At 44.7% G+C, this 20,359-nt stretch overlaps 4 long non-coding RNA genes across 4 annotated transcripts; all 4 read left to right on the top strand.

Annotated features, from left to right (window-relative positions):
• Nucleotides 1-131: 131 nt before the first annotated feature.
• LOC141729510 (uncharacterized) lies at nt 132-4,011 on the top strand. Its single transcript, XR_012581015.1, has 5 exons — nt 132-851; nt 1,371-1,435; nt 2,054-2,117; nt 2,816-2,891; nt 3,009-4,011. It is a non-coding gene; the product is annotated as an uncharacterized LOC141729510 (long non-coding RNA).
• A 3,338-nt stretch (nt 4,012-7,349) lies between these two features.
• Nucleotides 7,350-8,108, top strand: LOC141729511 (uncharacterized). The gene is made up of 2 exons (XR_012581016.1): nt 7,350-7,468; nt 7,617-8,108. It is a non-coding gene; the product is annotated as an uncharacterized LOC141729511 (long non-coding RNA).
• A 2,034-nt stretch (nt 8,109-10,142) lies between these two features.
• Nucleotides 10,143-14,022, top strand: LOC141729512 (uncharacterized). Its single transcript, XR_012581017.1, has 5 exons — nt 10,143-10,862; nt 11,382-11,446; nt 12,065-12,128; nt 12,827-12,902; nt 13,020-14,022. It is a non-coding gene; the product is annotated as an uncharacterized LOC141729512 (long non-coding RNA).
• Nucleotides 14,023-15,616: 1,594 nt separating this feature from the next.
• On the top strand, nt 15,617-18,119 carry LOC141729732 (uncharacterized). Its single transcript, XR_012581183.1, has 3 exons — nt 15,617-16,937; nt 17,387-17,479; nt 17,628-18,119. It is a non-coding gene; the product is annotated as an uncharacterized LOC141729732 (long non-coding RNA).
• The last annotated feature ends 2,240 nt before the right edge of the window (nt 18,120-20,359 follow it).

Consider the following 20,359-nt stretch of genomic DNA (forward strand, 5'->3'; position numbering starts at 1 on the left):
AGATCAGAAATAGAAAAAAGGGAAGGGAAGGAAAGGAAAGGAATCAGGACCACAAGAGGGAAGGGAAGGGGTGAAAAGCAGAGTGAAAAAGGAAAAAAGGTTGGAGCGAAAAAGAGAGGGCATTCGGGAGGAGCGTTGCTGCCTCAGGTCCTTCCCCGCCCAGGGGCGAAGGACCCGTTTGATGCCCGGGAGGGACTGCAGCTCCCGGTGGCGGAGGACGGAGCAGTGGCTGTCAGCCCGAGACTACAACTCCCGGCATGCCCTGCTACCGGCGAGGCGTGTGACGCAACGGCTGACGCGGCACCGGAGTGGCTGGCGTGCCAGGCGGCCGCGCGGGGCTGTGCGCGGGCAGCTCCCGGCGCCGCGGCGGCGACGCTGGAGGGGCGAAGCCTCCGTCTGGCCGCCCGCACGGAGCTGAGCAGCGCGGAAGGAGCGTCGGCCCGGTTCTTCGGCCTTACTCAGCGGTAGCGATGGCGGAGGGCGAGGCGGTGCTTTGCTGCCGCGGGCCGGGAGCTGCAGGAGCCGCCCCGGGCGAGCGGCGCCGGGCGCTCCCGCGGTCCCGGTGGGGCGGCTGCCCTCAGGCTGGCGGAGGCGCAGCAGCCCCCGAGCTGCAGCCGTCTCCCTCGGGCTGCTGCCGGTGCTGCGGGCGGAGGCGGCTCCGCCGCGTGTTGGGCGTTGCGAGCAGAGAGCGCTGCCATATCGCCGGAATGACTGGGCTGCTGCCTGCGCTAGTGCTCGAGGCTCTTTCTGCCATGCAAACGGATGGAGCGGCGCTGAGCGGTAAAGCCAGAGATGGCCGGGAGAATGCCCAGCGCAGGGAGCAGGCGGGCTGTATCCTTCCGATGGCACAGGTGCGATCTGCAAACTCATCCCCTTCTGCCCCTGCCCTCCCCAGCCCCAGGGAAAGTGCTTTCCAGCATTGTCGGGCTTCTGAAAGACAAAACTTGTGATTTGACACTAGCATCCAGAAAAGCTTTCTGTCTAGATTAGCAAATGCCTAAATTGTTCTTGGTTACATCCCATGACCGGTTTTAGGCATACTGCTTTTAGGATTTTCTTGTACCAAGGTGAGAAAATAGGCAGGTCTGATAGTGGTTTCACTTTTTTTCTACTTCACGTTCCATGAGATTCTTTTATCCAAGCACTTGTTTTAAAATTGTACTGTAGGCGTTTATGGTTCACTTTTTTTTTCTTTGCAGCACCCGTGACTTTTTTTTTTTTCTCTAAATCGGGAGTAAATATAGCTGAGTAAAATGACCTTGGTTTTCTTCTTTCTTTTTCAACTGAGTTGTTTTTATTAAAAATCCTATTTGAATATGTAGAAAAAGTGGGTATGTCCTGTAATATATCCTAGCTTTTCTTGTTTACAGGGTACTCAGAAAATATGTCTCCCTTAGAGTCCCACAGAAACGTTCTCAGTGCGATCTCTGTCAAGGTATGCATTTACAAATAAGTGATCCATTTAGATATTTGACTGTGTACCTTTTCCTGTAATTCAGAGCTTGCGTTCCGTGGCTTTTATGATAAACCTATAAAACATGTAAAAATGGTTTTGCACGTCTTAATCGTTGCAGGCAGCACTAAGTGGATTTAGAGCCTGTTCTTGACCAGACAAAGGGAAAAAGTGTGACTTTGATGCTGAACTTGTCATTTTTCATTGGACTTGTCTTTAATTATTCAGGAATAGAGAGAACTAGAAAAAGAGAGAAATAGAATTGGTTATTGAGCACTCCTCAAATGCTCACCGTGATTCAGTGCAGAGCCGAAGTGAAGGGTGATGGAACAGAGCTCTGTGCTTTAGAAGGAAATAAATTTAAACCTGACCTCCACACAGTGTCTCACTAACTTCTGTTGTTTTAAAATACAAAATACGTTTAGGAAGTGTTGGAAGTTAGTATTTTGGGAAAGAAATGGCAGTTCCACAGAACATTGCATTTAACAGAGGCTCTCGGAACGATTCATGTTGTAACTGCTGTCACTGCAATCGGTTGGTGGTTCAGCCTTGAAATGTGCACTTGCCCTTCTATAAAGCACTGTTTTGTTTGCCTTTCAGTGCTATGAGTCTTGATAAATTGGAGAAGAGCCCAAGAGAAGTTTTTCATCCCTTGATATAAAAGGTAGGAAGTGACTTTTTTTGGTTTGGTTCTCTTTCTTTATTATTTTCTGGAAATAAAAGTAATTAAGTATAGGTACGACTGGTTTGTTTCTTCCAGTAGCAGGTGATAATAATAGTAGTAGTAATAGTAAAAATAATAATAGAAATAATAATAGTAGTAACGTAATACTACTTAAACTGTCTTTATCCATTGAATTGGCCATTTCAAATCAAAACTTGTAAACACAAATCAAACCATCATCCTTGTAGAATCTTTCACAGCAGTGGGCTAAAGATCCTGGTTTTGTTGACAGGATTTATCGGTTCTGGAAGAACAAGAGGGAAGTACAAGCCTAACTACTTCTAGCTCACAGACCCGTCCAGTGAATACAGCTTTGTATTTTGATGGGCTTGTGATGACTTTGAAATCAATTGCTCATTACAGTAAAAAAAAATATAATGTTTTTTTGAATGTGACAGCAGAAATAACTTTCAGTACCAACTTAATAATAATAGATCACCAATTTAAGTTAAAAATTCATGCTATACTATCAAAATTTAAAGGTAAAATATTATGTATTAGGTGATGGTATAAAGTGTACGTTCTAATGTGTAGGATGTATGCAGAGATACATACATACCTGAAAGTCCTTAGAGGAAACAAATTTTTATGTCTGCTGTTTGACTGTTTATCATACAATATTTGGTTTTATTTCCCAGGGATCGGTGAATTTTAACTTTGGAGTCCTCTGTGCTAAGGATGCTCGGCTTACAGATGATGAAATGTTCAGTAATGGTGAGTTTTTCACCTTCTCTTTAGTTGCTATGCTGATCTGAATAAGAAAAAAACAAAAGCAAGAGAAAAAAAAAGGATGGTTTATTATTTTTTACGCTGTTACGTTTGTTTCCTCAGTATTTGCTGCAGCTCTGCTTACCCAAACTTTGGGTTCCTTCTGTCCCACTGGGAGTGGCCCGATTTGGTTGCATCTGGTGAAATTCACCCTGAGACCTTGGAGAACCAGCTCAAACTACGTGAGAGCCATTTGCAGTTCTCTCCAGACACCTGGAGAATGGGTGATGCTTCTGAGGATCTGGCAAGTGTACTTCTATCAAAACTCAGTCTGTGAAATTTCTGGGGAAAACCCTTCTGTGTACCGAAGGGTTCAAACTCTGGTGAGGATCCAGTTATCAGGTGCTCACCTGGATGGTTCCAGCTCTTAAAGTGAACACTTGTACTCTTGCCCTGTAGTTTATATCAACTGTATTTTTGTTATTTTGCAAGATTTCACGGCTTTGCAAAATATTGTGCATTTGACTCTTTGGAACCTGTCAGATCATTCTTTGGTGCAGCACCACCTCATGGGACACTTGGCTGCTGTCCTGAAGGGGTTGGTCGTAAATCCTGGAGGGTTTATAAGTCTTCTGTCCCCAGGGAGGTATCGTGCTTTGTTTGCTTTTGTTCTGTTTGTTAGGCGCTGCTTCTCACTGGAAGTATGAATTTCAAACTACCCTGTTCTTTTTTTAACTGTTTTCCTGGTTCTCTCCCTACGGCAGGGAAAGACTCTCGTGTCCTTGTCGTCAGGCTCGGTGCTGTCCAAAAAGATACAGAGACTAAAACAATCATAAGAAGCAAAATATGACTGCAGGGAAAACAAGCTGGAGAGAACAAAAGGTGGTATTGTTATCCTTACCCTCTATTAGAAACATCCACTGTGCTTTGATGCTGGTAGCTGCCAGGGGCTTGTTAGCTCTTTGTAGGCAGGTGTGGGTGTTCACTTGTAGGTTTTTTCTCTGGACAAGTCAATTCAATCTTTGCTAAGCTTATATTTGCAGATTACTCTCTAGCACAGTCCAGCATGACATTTTTGAATGTTGTAAAAATACCACGTTACTTGGAAATTGCTAATGATGAGAAGCCTTAGGGAAAAAAGAAGATTTCAGGGTTGGAAGATGTGAGAAGAATTTTGTGGGGATGTGAGACTGAAATAAAGTGCACTTGAAGCTGGACTGGCACGCTGGCAGATCCCCTATTAAAGAGTAGTGCTTAAATTAACCTGGGGGTTGCCCATTGTTTCTGTAGAAATCAATGTTTCCTGGTCTTCAGAAGTAAGCTGCTTTGAAAAGCTGGAAGGTGCAGTATAGTGACAATCCCCGTGCTTTGGATTAAAAGTAGATTTCAGAAGGGTGATAGGCTTTTGTCTTTTCCTAGAAGTCAATGTAATCCTATCGAGGAGTTTTTAATTCTGTGTTGCCATGTCATCCCTCAGAGCCCTGTCGTACTAATCGTCATACAGATACAAAACAAAAAATCAGACCCTGTCCCAGCCACTTGGAGCCCAGAACACGATTTCCTCGGGCTGCCATTTGTGCGCCATCGGTACTCACCACGGAAGCGAGCCGGGGATGTTGCAGCTGTTGGGAACAAACCGCTTCTCGTCACACAGAAATGGAATTCGGACGACGCCTCGGCCAGCCCCTCTCTGCCGTCGTCTCCTGAATCTGCAGCAGAGCAGTTGCAGTCCGTCCGGGTACGTGTAATCCAGCTCCTGACGATCTGAGCACACGGAGCAGCGCTCAGCTGCCGTGGGGGCTCAGGGAAGGCAGAGTGTGCATTGTCATCTTCCTGAACCTACAGACCAATCAAAGTGAGAAGCCACAGGGTGGAAATGAGTCGCATATATGCTAAATAAAACTTGCAGATTTATTTAAGAATTGTTTCTGCTTGTTCTTTGTTGTGCTTCAGCACTTACAAAACCTCCCTTTAAAATCAGTTCAATTCATCAGTTGAACCTTTGTTTGCAGACCCTCACTGAGCAGAATTTGTTGCAGACTCAGTGCACGCTGCACTGGAGTGTGAGGAGCTCAGTGCACTGCCGGGAGTGTGAGGAGCTCATGTGTGCTACTTTTTGCTTTAGGATGCTCTAAGGTATTTATTCCTTTTGGGATACATGATGAGAATTCCCAAGAGAGGTAGTTATAAGGTATGATATTGGGAAAAAAGCCTGTGTGGTTGGAATGTTGTTGTTGTCAAAAGTTAATTTTTTCTTAGCCAGTAGTTAGCTTTTTGCTTTATTTTTGTGGTAGCAGTATTTTATTGTTTAAAAAATTGCTTCAAAATAACTTCGGTGGCTGGCCATCGGTACCTTGTTCAGATTTGCCTATTTGCTTGTAGCTAAAACGTTCACATCTTGTTTATCATTCTATTTAAGAAACTGCTGCCCAGCCAACTAATAACTGAACATCTATCTGTCTGGGACACGGGGAGAGGATTTAGGTAATGTCTTTGTTTCCAGAAAAAAGTTCCTGTGTAGTTTCTAAATCGAGGAGAGGGGGGTGAAGACTCGGGGCTCTGATGCCGTTGGGGCACCCCAAGGTCCCCAGGAGAGGAAGCCCCACTGGGGTGCAGGAGCAGGTGTGTTCTCATGTGATATAGAATAAATGACAAATATAAACATGAAAATTGTAATCATGAAAATATTTTTTTAAATAGCTAAATAAAGCGGGGTTTTTTTATTTGTCAATAAGCAGGGTTTTGATTATAAAAATTATAAATACAAACAATATAAATGTAGAAATCTAAGTACAGGAATATATCATAAATAAATACAGATATATATATAAAGTTTAAAAACAAGAAAAAATTAGTTGTAGCAGTAGATATGACACATAATATAAATAATAATTTAAATACATTTCTAGAACTTTACATATTTTATATATAATTAATACACTGCATCAAAAGAAACTATAAATATGAATGGGAATATAATTATACTAAGTATAAAAATATTTCAATCTCGTTTAAAAGAAGGTTGTTTTTTGTATTTATTTGGTTAGAGACGGGGTTTTTATTTGGAATAATAGAAGTATTATAGAAGTATAAATCTAAATATAGCAATATACAATCTATAGAGAAAGATATTTGTAAAAACACGAGCGAACGACGCCTCCTTCGGCCGAATGGAACGAGCTCAGCCGAAGCAAGGCGAGACCGGCCGAACCTGACGGCCTCGAGCGAACCGAGGCCAGGCTTGCGAGGCTGCCTGAACGGAGCCGAGCTCAGGCGAACCGAGCCCGCTGCTCTCGTGCGCGCTAATTAGCGCGAGTGCGGTCACCGCCTAATGAGCCCCTGTGCCGCCCCGCGCTCCCGGTCGTGTCCGTGCGATGGGCGGGCCGCCCGCGGGACGCGGCAGCAGGAGAGCCCCGAGCCGGGCGCGTTTAACGTGAGGCGGCGCCGCTTGCCCGCCCTCAGGGAGCCGAGCCGAGCCGAGGCGCGCCGAACGCACAGAGCGGCTCCGAGTTCGGCCGAAGCGAGCCGAGCACACAGAGCGACTCCGAGTTCGGCCGAAGCGAGCCGAGGCGCGCCGAGCGCACAGAGCGGCTCCGAGTTCGGCTGAATGAAGCCGAGCCGCGCTGAATGTACAGAGCGGCTCCGAGTTCGGCCGAAGCGGGCCGCGCTGAGCGCACAGAGCGGCTCCGAGTTCGGCTGAATGAAGCCGAGCCTTGCCGAGCGCACAGAGCGGCTCCGAGTTCGGCCGAAGCGAGCCGAGCCGCGCCGAGCGCAGTGAGAGGCTCCGAGTTCGGCCGAATAAAGCCGAGCCGCGCCGAAGAGGCGCATCCAGCCGAATGCAGCCGACAATAGCCGAGTTTAGCCGATTACAGCCCAATTTAGCCGAGCACTTAAGTTATTCTGCAGCCCTTTGACTTTTGTCCTGACTTTTTTTCAGATGCACCTCCTCAGGTGACTGCAGCAGTTCCTTAGGTTCCATCTTCTCAAAGGGTACAGGGCTCAAGAATTCGTCTTCCAGAGAGTTATCTCAAGTCCTGGCTGGTATTGTATCTGCCTATGTTGGCTAATGTTGTATGTACCTCTATTGTGTGTACCTATGCTGGCTTATACTGTATGTACTTATACTGTATGTACTTATGTTGGTTTATACTATATGTACTTACATTGGATGTACCTATATTGGTTTATATTGTGTGTACCTGTGTTGGTTTATACTGTATGTAAGTGCGTCACCTTATATTGTGTGTACTTACGCTCTGTTTACACTTGCACTGTTTACCTCAGCCTATATTGTGTGTACTTATATTGTACCACTTACGATCAGAGCTGCCCTGCCCTGGCACACAGTCACAGTTAGGTAGAACAGTTATAGAAATTTTACTCTTCATCTGTCTTTTGTGGGATTTTGGGTAGAAAGTTTATGGGTCCAGAGTGGGGACAAGTCCTAGCTGTCAGTTAGCCACTCGTTGACCCTTCCTGTTGTCTCACAGGTCCCCGAGGCTGCTGATTTCCCCAGGATCTGCCATTTACTTCAAGGAGCAGCAGCCAGAAGATGTGTCACAGCACGTTCTTCAGCGTCTCAGGTAAGGGCCGCAGTGAGCGTGTAAGTGGCAAGAGTGTGTCAGTGTGTGTGAGAGCACGTGGCTGTGTCTGTCTGTGTCTGCTCGTCTCTGCATGTGTGGGCACATGCTGACTGGATTTAACCTTGTGTGTGTGACTTTTGCTTTTCAGGTTTTGCAACTCATTTTTAAAGTCAGAATAAAAAATCCTCAGCCGGGTTATATTGTATGTACTGACATGGAATGTACCCATGTTGGCTTAAAACCCAGTAAAACAGACGATGATGGGCAAGAAAAAACCCAGAAAAAAACCCCAACAAGATGGGCAAGAAAAAACCCAGAAAAAAACCCCGAAGATGGGCATGAAGAAACCCAGAAAAAACCCCCAAGATGGGCAAGAAAAACCCCAGAGAAAACCCAGAAAAACAATTCCAAGGAGGGCAAGAAAAGACCCGGAAAACACCCGGAAAAAATCGCAACCAAAGTATAAATATATAAATGTCTTTCAAATATAGAGAGAATTTTTAAATTATTTAAAATGCAAAATAACATAAATCAATATCTGCATATAAGATCCATAATACCAGTAATACTGTATATATCTGATTATAGTGTATTATAGGAAATAGATATAAATAAATTTATATCAATTTTATGTTTATCATATCTGTCATTTGTTATATATTACACCATATTGATATAAGTTTTTTAAAGCAGTTTAACATAAAGGGGGGTTTTGTTTTTTATTTGGCAAAAGCAGGGGTTTTAGTACAAAAATGATAAATACAAATAATATAAAGGTAGAAATCTAAGTATAGAAACAGATCATAAATAAGTAAAGGCTAATATAAAATTAAAAATCTAAGATAAAATAAGTTGTAGCAGTAGATATGGTACATAATTTAAAAAATAATTTCTTTTTATTATTTGAATAGGACACATATTATATATCATGATTAATATAATGCTTAAATATAAACTATAAATATAAATGGGAATATAGTCATGCAAGCTATAAATATAAAAATATTTCAATATAGTTTAAAAGAATAGAGTTTTTTTGTATCTGTTTAGTTAGTATGGGATTTTTATTTTAAATAATTAAAATTACATTTCTATCATGCTTTTAACATAGAAATATACAATAAATATAGAAAGATATTTTTTAAACCACAAAATATAAATAAATAGAAACAGTAGGAATACACAGAATATATTTTATAAATTACATGCTACATCAATGTCCACTATAAATATGCATGTGAATATAAATACGAAAAATAGGACTATCAAATTGATTTTAATAGGATTTTAAACCAAGGCGGTTTGTTTGGTTCTGGTCGGATAAGAGGCAGGTTTTTGGCATTTATGTCAGAGCAGTTTTTGGCTGGGGTCGCCCCTGTTCTTTTTTGCCGCCGTCGCTGCCCGCAGCCCCGAGGCGCGCTGCGCCCCCATCTGGGGCGGGCGGCAGTGCTGCCGCCTTGTGGGCAGAGCGCGGTACTGCAGCCGTGCGACGGCAGGCAGGCGAGAGGCCGCCATGCTGGGAGTGGCGTGTCGCGGGTGTCTCGGACTTTTCGTTGACCTTCTCGAGATGGCGGGGAAGTGGAGGACCCCGGTGGGTGTAAGTGAACTGCCTGCATGGAATACCGACGTCATGGCGGCCCCGACGCATTTTTCTGTGGCGTTTCAAGCGTATCCGATAGATGCTGTGGGCTCAGCGACGCCGCGAGTGGGCGTATTTTTGAGGGTTTGTGACAGGCATCTGGGTAAACCTTCCCTCTGTGCGCCGGGGTCCTCTCATGCTCGCTCTCCCGCCCTCAGCGAGCCGAGGATGGCCGAAAAATCCCGACTTGAACCGAAGAGACGAGTGTTGCCGACAACAGCCGACGTGAGCCGAAGAGCCGAGTGTAGCCGAAAACAGCCGAGTTTACCCGTAGAGCCGAGTGTGGCCGAAAACAGCCGAGTTTACCGAAGAGCCGAGTGTAGCCGAAAACAGCCGAGTTTGCCCGAAGAACCGATGGTAGCCGAAAACAGCCGTGTTTACCCGAAGAGCGAGTGTAGCCGAAAACAGCCGAGTTTACACCAAGAGCCGATGATAGCCGACTGGAATCGATAGCCGAGTGGAGCCGACACTGGCCGCATTTAGAGAATGTGCTGAATATGACCGAGTTTAGCCGCACCGTGCCGAGTTGGGCCGAAGAGCCGAACTGAAACAAGTTTAGACCAAGAGCCGAAGCAAGCCGAATTGAGCCGAGTTTCTTTAAACAGAACCGAAGGACGCCGCAGCGCTCTCCCTGCAGGTCTCCGGGGAACACGGCAGGGGGCGCTGTGCCTGCAGTGCGCCGGGACAGACGGCAGGGGGCGCTGTATAAAGTAAGTATAAAATATCAACTCTCTATAAGAAGGAATAAAAGCTCTATGTCACGTGCAGCAGTAGAAAATTTCAGGCTCCCAGGGAATAAATAGTTTTCTTTAAATCATTTTCGTTTTGGAGGTTTTTTTTACTCCCAGGTAGCCTGAAAGTTTCTACTGATGCTTTTTTACTCTAAAGCTAGAAAGGAAAACCAAGATCAGAAATAGAAAAAAGGGAAGGGAAGGAAAGGAAAGGAATCAGGACCACAAGAGGGAAGGGAAGGGGTGAAAAGCAGAGTGAAAAAGGAAAAAAGGTTGGAGCGAAAAAGAGAGGGCATTCGGGAGGAGCGTTGCTGCCTCAGGTCCTTCCCCGCCCAGGGGCGAAGGACCCGTTTGATGCCCGGGAGGGACTGCAGCTCCCGGTGGCGGAGGACGGAGCAGTGGCTGTCAGCCCGAGACTACAACTCCCGGCATGCCCTGCTACCGGCGAGGCGTGTGACGCAACGGCTGACGCGGCACCGGAGTGGCTGGCGTGCCAGGCGGCCGCGCGGGGCTGTGCGCGGGCAGCTCCCGGCGCCGCGGCGGCGACGCTGGAGGGGCGAAGCCTCCGTCTGGCCGCCCGCACGGAGCTGAGCAGCGCGGAAGGAGCGTCGGCCCGGTTCTTCGGCCTTACTCAGCGGTAGCGATGGCGGAGGGCGAGGCGGTGCTTTGCTGCCGCGGGCCGGGAGCTGCAGGAGCCGCCCCGGGCGAGCGGCGCCGGGCGCTCCCGCGGTCCCGGTGGGGCGGCTGCCCTCAGGCTGGCGGAGGCGCAGCAGCCCCCGAGCTGCAGCCGTCTCCCTCGGGCTGCTGCCGGTGCTGCGGGCGGAGGCGGCTCCGCCGCGTGTTGGGCGTTGCGAGCAGAGAGCGCTGCCATATCGCCGGAATGACTGGGCTGCTGCCTGCGCTAGTGCTCGAGGCTCTTTCTGCCATGCAAACGGATGGAGCGGCGCTGAGCGGTAAAGCCAGAGATGGCCGGGAGAATGCCCAGCGCAGGGAGCAGGCGGGCTGTATCCTTCCGATGGCACAGGTGCGATCTGCAAACTCATCCCCTTCTGCCCCTGCCCTCCCCAGCCCCAGGGAAAGTGCTTTCCAGCATTGTCGGGCTTCTGAAAGACAAAACTTGTGATTTGACACTAGCATCCAGAAAAGCTTTCTGTCTAGATTAGCAAATGCCTAAATTGTTCTTGGTTACATCCCATGACCGGTTTTAGGCATACTGCTTTTAGGATTTTCTTGTACCAAGGTGAGAAAATAGGCAGGTCTGATAGTGGTTTCACTTTTTTTCTACTTCACGTTCCATGAGATTCTTTTATCCAAGCACTTGTTTTAAAATTGTACTGTAGGCGTTTATGGTTCACTTTTTTTTTCTTTGCAGCACCCGTGACTTTTTTTTTTTTCTCTAAATCGGGAGTAAATATAGCTGAGTAAAATGACCTTGGTTTTCTTCTTTCTTTTTCAACTGAGTTGTTTTTATTAAAAATCCTATTTGAATATGTAGAAAAAGTGGGTATGTCCTGTAATATATCCTAGCTTTTCTTGTTTACAGGGTACTCAGAAAATATGTCTCCCTTAGAGTCCCACAGAAACGTTCTCAGTGCGATCTCTGTCAAGGTATGCATTTACAAATAAGTGATCCATTTAGATATTTGACTGTGTACCTTTTCCTGTAATTCAGAGCTTGCGTTCCGTGGCTTTTATGATAAACCTATAAAACATGTAAAAATGGTTTTGCACGTCTTAATCGTTGCAGGCAGCACTAAGTGGATTTAGAGCCTGTTCTTGACCAGACAAAGGGAAAAAGTGTGACTTTGATGCTGAACTTGTCATTTTTCATTGGACTTGTCTTTAATTATTCAGGAATAGAGAGAACTAGAAAAAGAGAGAAATAGAATTGGTTATTGAGCACTCCTCAAATGCTCACCGTGATTCAGTGCAGAGCCGAAGTGAAGGGTGATGGAACAGAGCTCTGTGCTTTAGAAGGAAATAAATTTAAACCTGACCTCCACACAGTGTCTCACTAACTTCTGTTGTTTTAAAATACAAAATACGTTTAGGAAGTGTTGGAAGTTAGTATTTTGGGAAAGAAATGGCAGTTCCACAGAACATTGCATTTAACAGAGGCTCTCGGAACGATTCATGTTGTAACTGCTGTCACTGCAATCGGTTGGTGGTTCAGCCTTGAAATGTGCACTTGCCCTTCTATAAAGCACTGTTTTGTTTGCCTTTCAGTGCTATGAGTCTTGATAAATTGGAGAAGAGCCCAAGAGAAGTTTTTCATCCCTTGATATAAAAGGTAGGAAGTGACTTTTTTTGGTTTGGTTCTCTTTCTTTATTATTTTCTGGAAATAAAAGTAATTAAGTATAGGTACGACTGGTTTGTTTCTTCCAGTAGCAGGTGATAATAATAGTAGTAGTAATAGTAAAAATAATAATAGAAATAATAATAGTAGTAACGTAATACTACTTAAACTGTCTTTATCCATTGAATTGGCCATTTCAAATCAAAACTTGTAAACACAAATCAAACCATCATCCTTGTAGAATCTTTCACAGCAGTGGGCTAAAGATCCTGGTTTTGTTGACAGGATTTATCGGTTCTGGAAGAACAAGAGGGAAGTACAAGCCTAACTACTTCTAGCTCACAGACCCGTCCAGTGAATACAGCTTTGTATTTTGATGGGCTTGTGATGACTTTGAAATCAATTGCTCATTACAGTAAAAAAAAATATAATGTTTTTTTGAATGTGACAGCAGAAATAACTTTCAGTACCAACTTAATAATAATAGATCACCAATTTAAGTTAAAAATTCATGCTATACTATCAGAATTTAAAGGTAAAATATTATGTATGAGGTGATGGTATAAAGTGTACGTTCTAATGTGTAGGATGTATGCAGAGATACATACATACCTGAAAGTCCTTAGAGGAAACAAATTTTTATGTCTGCTGTTTGACTGTTTATCATACAATATTTGGTTTTATTTCCCAGGGATCGGTGAATTTTAACTTTGGAGTCCTCTGTGCTAAGGATGCTCGGCTTACAGATGATGAAATGTTCAGTAATGGTGAGTTTTTCACCTTCTCTTTAGTTGCTATGCTGATCTGAATAAGAAAAAAACAAAAGCAAGAGAAAAAAAAAGGATGGTTTATTATTTTTTACGCTGTTACGTTTGTTTCCTCAGTATTTGCTGCAGCTCTGCTTACCCAAACTTTGGGTTCCTTCTGTCCCACTGGGAGTGGCCCGATTTGGTTGCATCTGGTGAAATTCACCCTGAGACCTTGGAGAACCAGCTCAAACTACGTGAGAGCCATTTGCAGTTCTCTCCAGACACCTGGAGAATGGGTGATGCTTCTGAGGATCTGGCAAGTGTACTTCTATCAAAACTCAGTCTGTGAAATTTCTGGGGAAAACCCTTCTGTGTACCGAAGGGTTCAAACTCTGGTGAGGATCCAGTTATCAGGTGCTCACCTGGATGGTTCCAGCTCTTAAAGTGAACACTTGTACTCTTGCCCTGTAGTTTATATCAACTGTATTTTTGTTATTTTGCAAGATTTCACGGCTTTGCAAAATATTGTGCATTTGACTCTTTGGAACCTGTCAGATCATTCTTTGGTGCAGCACCACCTCATGGGACACTTGGCTGCTGTCCTGAAGGGGTTGGTCGTAAATCCTGGAGGGTTTATAAGTCTTCTGTCCCCAGGGAGGTATCGTGCTTTGTTTGCTTTTGTTCTGTTTGTTAGGCGCTGCTTCTCACTGGAAGTATGAATTTCAAACTACCCTGTTCTTTTTTTAACTGTTTTCCTGGTTCTCTCCCTACGGCAGGGAAAGACTCTCGTGTCCTTGTCGTCAGGCTCGGTGCTGTCCAAAAAGATACAGAGACTAAAACAATCATAAGAAGCAAAATATGACTGCAGGGAAAACAAGCTGGAGAGAACAAAAGGTGGTATTGTTATCCTTACCCTCTATTAGAAACATCCACTGTGCTTTGATGCTGGTAGCTGCCAGGGGCTTGTTAGCTCTTTGTAGGCAGGTGTGGGTGTTCACTTGTAGGTTTTTTCTCTGGACAAGTCAATTCAATCTTTGCTAAGCTTATATTTGCAGATTACTCTCTAGCACAGTCCAGCATGACATTTTTGAATGTTGTAAAAATACCACGTTACTTGGAAATTGCTAATGATGAGAAGCCTTAGGGAAAAAAGAAGATTTCAGGGTTGGAAGATGTGAGAAGAATTTTGTGGGGATGTGAGACTGAAATAAAGTGCACTTGAAGCTGGACTGGCACGCTGGCAGATCCCCTATTAAAGAGTAGTGCTTAAATTAACCTGGGGGTTGCCCATTGTTTCTGTAGAAATCAATGTTTCCTGGTCTTCAGAAGTAAGCTGCTTTGAAAAGCTGGAAGGTGCAGTATAGTGACAATCCCCGTGCTTTGGATTAAAAGTAGATTTCAGAAGGGTGATAGGCTTTTGTCTTTTCCTAGAAGTCAATGTAATCCTATCGAGGAGTTTTTAATTCTGTGTTGCCATGTCATCCCTCAGAGCCCTGTCGTACTAATCGTCATACAGATACAAAACAAAAAATCAGACCCTGTCCCAGCCACTTGGAGCCCAGAACACGATTTCCTCGGGCTGCCATTTGTGCGCCATCGGTACTCACCACGGAAGCGAGCCGGGGATGTTGCAGCTGTTGGGAACAAACCGCTTCTCGTCACACAGAAATGGAATTCGGACGACGCCTCGGCCAGCCCCTCTCTGCCGTCGTCTCCTGAATCTGCAGCAGAGCAGTTGCAGTCCGTCCGGGTACGTGTAATCCAGCTCCTGACGATCTGAGCACACGGAGCAGCGCTCAGCTGCCGTGGGGGCTCAGGGAAGGCAGAGTGTGCATTGTCATCTTCCTGAACCTACAGACCAATCAAAGTGAGAAGCCACAGGGTGGAAATGAGTCGCATATATGCTAAATAAAACTTGCAGATTTATTTAAGAATTGTTTCTGCTTGTTCTTTGTTGTGCTTCAGCACTTACAAAACCTCCCTTTAAAATCAGTTCAATTCATCAGTTGAACCTTTGTTTGCAGACCCTCACTGAGCAGAATTTGTTGCAGACTCAGTGCACGCTGCACTGGAGTGTGAGGAGCTCAGTGCACTGCCGGGAGTGTGAGGAGCTCATGTGTGCTACTTTTTGCTTTAGGATGCTCTAAGGTATTTATTCCTTTTGGGATACATGATGAGAATTCCCAAGAGAGGTAGTTATAAGGTATGATATTGGGAAAAAAGCCTGTGTGGTTGGAATGTTGTTGTTGTCAAAAGTTAATTTTTTCTTAGCCAGTAGTTAGCTTTTTGCTTTATTTTTGTGGTAGCAGTATTTTATTGTTTAAAAAATTGCTTCAAAATAACTTCGGTGGCTGGCCATCGGTACCTTGTTCAGATTTGCCTATTTGCTTGTAGCTAAAACGTTCACATCTTGTTTATCATTCTATTTAAGAAACTGCTGCCCAGCCAACTAATAACTGAACATCTATCTGTCTGGGACACGGGGAGAGGATTTAGGTAATGTCTTTGTTTCCAGAAAAAAGTTCCTGTGTAGTTTCTAAATCGAGGAGAGGGGGGTGAAGACTCGGGGCTCTGATGCCGTTGGGGCACCCCAAGGTCCCCAGGAGAGGAAGCCCCACTGGGGTGCAGGAGCAGGTGTGTTCTCATGTGATATAGAATAAATGACAAATATAAACATGAAAATTGTAATCATGAAAATATTTTTTTAAATAGCTAAATAAAGCGGGGTTTTTTTATTTGTCAATAAGCAGGGTTTTGATTATAAAAATTATAAATACAAACAATATAAATGTAGAAATCTAAGTACAGGAATATATCATAAATAAATACAGATATATATATAAAGTTTAAAAACAAGAAAAAATTAGTTGTAGCAGTAGATATGACACATAATATAAATAATAATTTAAATACATTTCTAGAACTTTACATATTTTATATATAATTAATACACTGCATCAAAAGAAACTATAAATATGAATGGGAATATAATTATACTAAGTATAAAAATATTTCAATCTCGTTTAAAAGAAGGTTGTTTTTTGTATTTATTTGGTTAGAGACGGGGTTTTTATTTGGAATAATAGAAGTATTATAGAAGTATAAATCTAAATATAGCAATATACAATCTATAGAGAAAGATATTTGTAAAAACACGAGCGAACGACGCCTCCTTCGGCCGAATGGAACGAGCTCAGCCGAAGCAAGGCGAGACCGGCCGAACCTGACGGCCTCGAGCGAACCGAGGCCAGGCTTGCGAGGCTGCCTGAACGGAGCCGAGCTCAGGCGAACCGAGCCCGCTGCTCTCGTGCGCGCTAATTAGCGCGAGTGCGGTCACCGCCTAATGAGCCCCTGTGCCGCCCCGCGCTCCCGGTCGTGTCCGTGCGATGGGCGGGCCGCCCGCGGGACGCGGCAGCAGGAGAGCCCCGAGCCGGGCGCGTTTAACGTGAGGCGGCGCCGCTTGCCCGCCCTCAGGGAGCCGAGCCGAGCCGAGGCGCGCCGAACGCACAGAGCGGCTCCGAGTTCGGCCGAAGCGAGCCGAGCACACAGAGCGACTCCGAGTTCGGCCGAAGCGAGCCGAGGCGCGCCGAGCGCACAGAGCGGCTCCGAGTTCGGCTGAATGAAGCCGAGCCGCGCTGAATGTACAGAGCGGCTCCGAGTTCGGCCGAAGCGGGCCGCGCTGAGCGCACAGAGCGGCTCCGAGTTCGGCTGAATGAAGCCGAGCCTTGCCGAGCGCACAGAGCGGCTCCGAGTTCGGCCGAAGCGAGCCGAGCCGCGCCGAGCGCAGTGAGAGGCTCCGAGTTCGGCCGAATAAAGCCGAGCCGCGCCGAAGAGGCGCATCCAGCCGAATGCAGCCGACAATAGCCGAGTTTAGCCGATTACAGCCCAATTTAGCCGAGCACTTAAGTTATTCTGCAGCCCTTTGACTTTTGTCCTGACTTTTTTTCAGATGCACCTCCTCAGGTGACTGCAGCAGTTCCTTAGGTTCCATCTTCTCAAAGGGTACAGGGCTCAAGAATTCGTCTTCCAGAGAGTTATCTCAAGTCCTGGCTGGTATTGTATCTGCCTATGTTGGCTAATGTTGTATGTACCTCTATTGTGTGTACCTATGCTGGCTTATACTGTATGTACTTATACTGTATGTACTTATGTTGGTTTATACTATATGTACTTACATTGGATGTACCTATATTGGTTTATATTGTGTGTACCTGTGTTGGTTTATACTGTATGTAAGTGCGTCACCTTATATTGTGTGTACTTACGCTCTGTTTACACTTGCACTGTTTACCTCAGCCTATATTGTGTGTACTTATATTGTACCACTTACGATCAGAGCTGCCCTGCCCTGGCACACAGTCACAGTTAGGTAGAACAGTTATAGAAATTTTACTCTTCATCTGTCTTTTGTGGGATTTTGGGTAGAAAGTTTATGGGTCCAGAGTGGGGACAAGTCCTAGCTGTCAGATAACCACTCGTTGACCCTTCCTGTTGTCTCACAGGTCCCCGAGGCTGCTGATTTCCCCAGGATCTGCCATTTACTTCAAGGAGCAGCAGCCAGAAGATGTGTCACAGCACGTTCTTCAGCGTCTCAGGTAAGGGCCGCAGTGAGCGTGTAAGTGGCAAGAGTGTGTCAGTGTGTGTGAGAGCACGTGGCTGTGTCTGTCTGTGTCTGCTCGTCTCTGCATGTGTGGGCACATGCTGACTGGATTTAACCTTGTGTATATGACTTTTGCTTTTCAGGTTTTGCAACTCATTTTTAAAGTCAGAATAAAAAATCCTCAGCCGGGTTATATTGTATGTACTGACATGGAATGTACCCATGTTGGCTTAAAACCCAGTAAAACAGACGATGATGGGCAAGAAAAAACCCAGAAAAAAACCCCAACAAGATGGGCAAGAAAAAACCCAGAAAAAAACCCCGAAGATGGGCATGAAGAAACCCAGAAAAAACCCCCAAGATGGGCAAGAAAAACCCCAGAGAAAACCCAGAAAAACAATTCCAAGGAGGGCAAGAAAAGACCCGGAAAACACCCGGAAAAAATCGCAACCAAAGTATAAATATATAAATGTCTTTCAAATATAGAGAGAATTTTTAAATTATTTAAAATGCAAAATAACATAAATCAATATCTGCATATAAGATCCATAATACCAGTAATACTGTATATATCTGATTATAGTGTATTATAGGAAATAGATATAAATAAATTTATATCAATTTTATGTTTATCATATCTGTCATTTGTTATATATTACACCATATTGATATAAGTTTTTTAAAGCAGTTTAACATAAAGGGGGGTTTTGTTTTTTATTTGGCAAAAGCAGGGGTTTTAGTACAAAAATGATAAATACAAATAATATAAAGGTAGAAATCTAAGTATAGAAACAGATCATAAATAAGTAAAGGCTAATATAAAATTAAAAATCTAAGATAAAATAAGTTGTAGCAGTAGATATGGTACATAATTTAAAAAATAATTTCTTTTTATTATTTGAATAGGACACATATTATATATCATGATTAATATAATGCTTAAATATAAACTATAAATATAAATGGGAATATAGTCATGCAAGCTATAAATATAAAAATATTTCAATATAGTTTAAAAGAATAGAGTTTTTTTGTATCTGTTTAGTTAGTATGGGATTTTTATTTTAAATAATTAAAATTACATTTCTATCATGCTTTTAACATAGAAATATACAATAAATATAGAAAGATATTTTTTAAACCACAAAATATAAATAAATAGAAACAGTAGGAATACACAGAATATATTTTATAAATTACATGCTACATCAATGTCCACTATAAATATGCATGTGAATATAAATACGAAAAATAGGACTATCAAATTGATTTTAATAGGATTTTAAACCAAGGCGGTTTGTTTGGTTCTGGTCGGATAAGAGGCAGGTTTTTGGCATTTATGTCAGAGCAGTTTTTGGCTGGGGTCGCCCCTGTTCTTTTTTGCCGCCGTCGCTGCCCGCAGCCCCGAGGCGCGCTGCGCCCCCGGCTGGGGCGGGCGGCAGTGCTGCCGCCTTGTGGGCAGAGCGCGGTACTGCAGCCGTGCGCCGGCAGGCAGGCGAGAGGCCGCCATGCTGGGAGTGGCGTGTCGCGGGTGTCCCGGACTTTTCGTTGACCTTCTCGAGATGGCGGGGAAGTGGAGGACCCCGGTGGGTGTAAGTGAACTGCCTGCATGGAACACCGACGTCATGGCGGCCCCGACGGATTTTTCTGTGGCGTTTCAAGCGTATCCGATACATGCTGTGGGTTCAGCGGCGCCGCGGGCGGGCGTATTTCTGCGGGTTGGCGGAAGGCATCTGGGTAAACCTGGCCTGTCTGCGCCGGGGTCCTCTCATGCCCGCTCTCCCGCCCTCAGCAAGCCGAGCCGGGCCGAATTGTTCCGAAAAGAGCCGACTTGAGACGAAGAGCCGAGTGTGGCCGAAAACAGCCGAGTGTACCCGAAGAGCCGAGTGTGGCCGAAAACAGCCGACTTGAGCCGAAGAGCCGAGTGAAGCCGAAAACAGCCGAGTGTACCCGAAGAGACGAGTGTAGCCGAAAACAGCCGAGTGTACCCGAAGAGCCGTGTGTAGCCGAAAACAGCCGAGTTTACACCAAGAGCCGATGATAGCCGACTTGAATCGATAGCCCGGGGTAGCCGACACTGGCCGCATTTAGACAATGCGCCGAATGTGACCGACTTTAGCCCAAGCGTGCCGAGTTCGGCCGAAGAGCCGAACCAAGCCGAATTGAGCCGAGTTTCATTAAACAGAACCGAACGACGCCGCAGCGCTCTCCCTGCAGGTCTCCGGGGCACACGGCAGGGGGCGCTGTATAAAGTAAGTATAAAATATCACCTATCTATAAGAAGGAATAAAAGCTCTATGTCATGTGCAGCAGTAGAAAATTTCAGGCTCCCAGGGAGTAAATAGTTTTCTTTACATCATTTTCGGTTTGCAGGTTTGTTTTACTCCCAGGTAGCCTGAAAGTTTCTACTGCTGCTTTTTTATTCTAAAGCTAGAAAGGAAAACCAAGATTAGACATACAGGGAAAGAAAGAAAGAAAAGGAAAACAAGAAAATAAGGAATGGAACTGAAAGGAAGAAAGAAAGAAAGAAGGATAGGAAGGCAGGAAGGAAGGAAGGCAGGCAGGCCAAAGGAAAAAAACGAAGGAGGGCAAGGAGAAAGACAGGGAAAAAAAAAAAAAGACGAAAAAAAGAAAAAAAAAGACGAAAAAAAGAAAAAAAAAAGGATAAAGACTTCGAGATGCGCAAGAAAAAACCCAGAAAAAACCCCCAAGGTGGGCAAGAAGAAACGAAGAAAAGAACCCAAGAAATGCCAGAAAAAGTCAAGGAAAAAGGGAGGAAAAGCCCCAAGAAAGAAGGCAAGAAAGAGAGGCAGTAAAGGCCACAAAAATGCAAGAAAAAACCCAAGCAATGCCAGGAAAAGGTACGAAAATGGTT

This window comes from Zonotrichia albicollis, chromosome 7 (assembly GCF_047830755.1).
Source record: "Zonotrichia albicollis isolate bZonAlb1 chromosome 7, bZonAlb1.hap1, whole genome shotgun sequence".
Taxonomy (NCBI): Eukaryota; Metazoa; Chordata; class Aves; order Passeriformes; family Passerellidae; genus Zonotrichia; species Zonotrichia albicollis.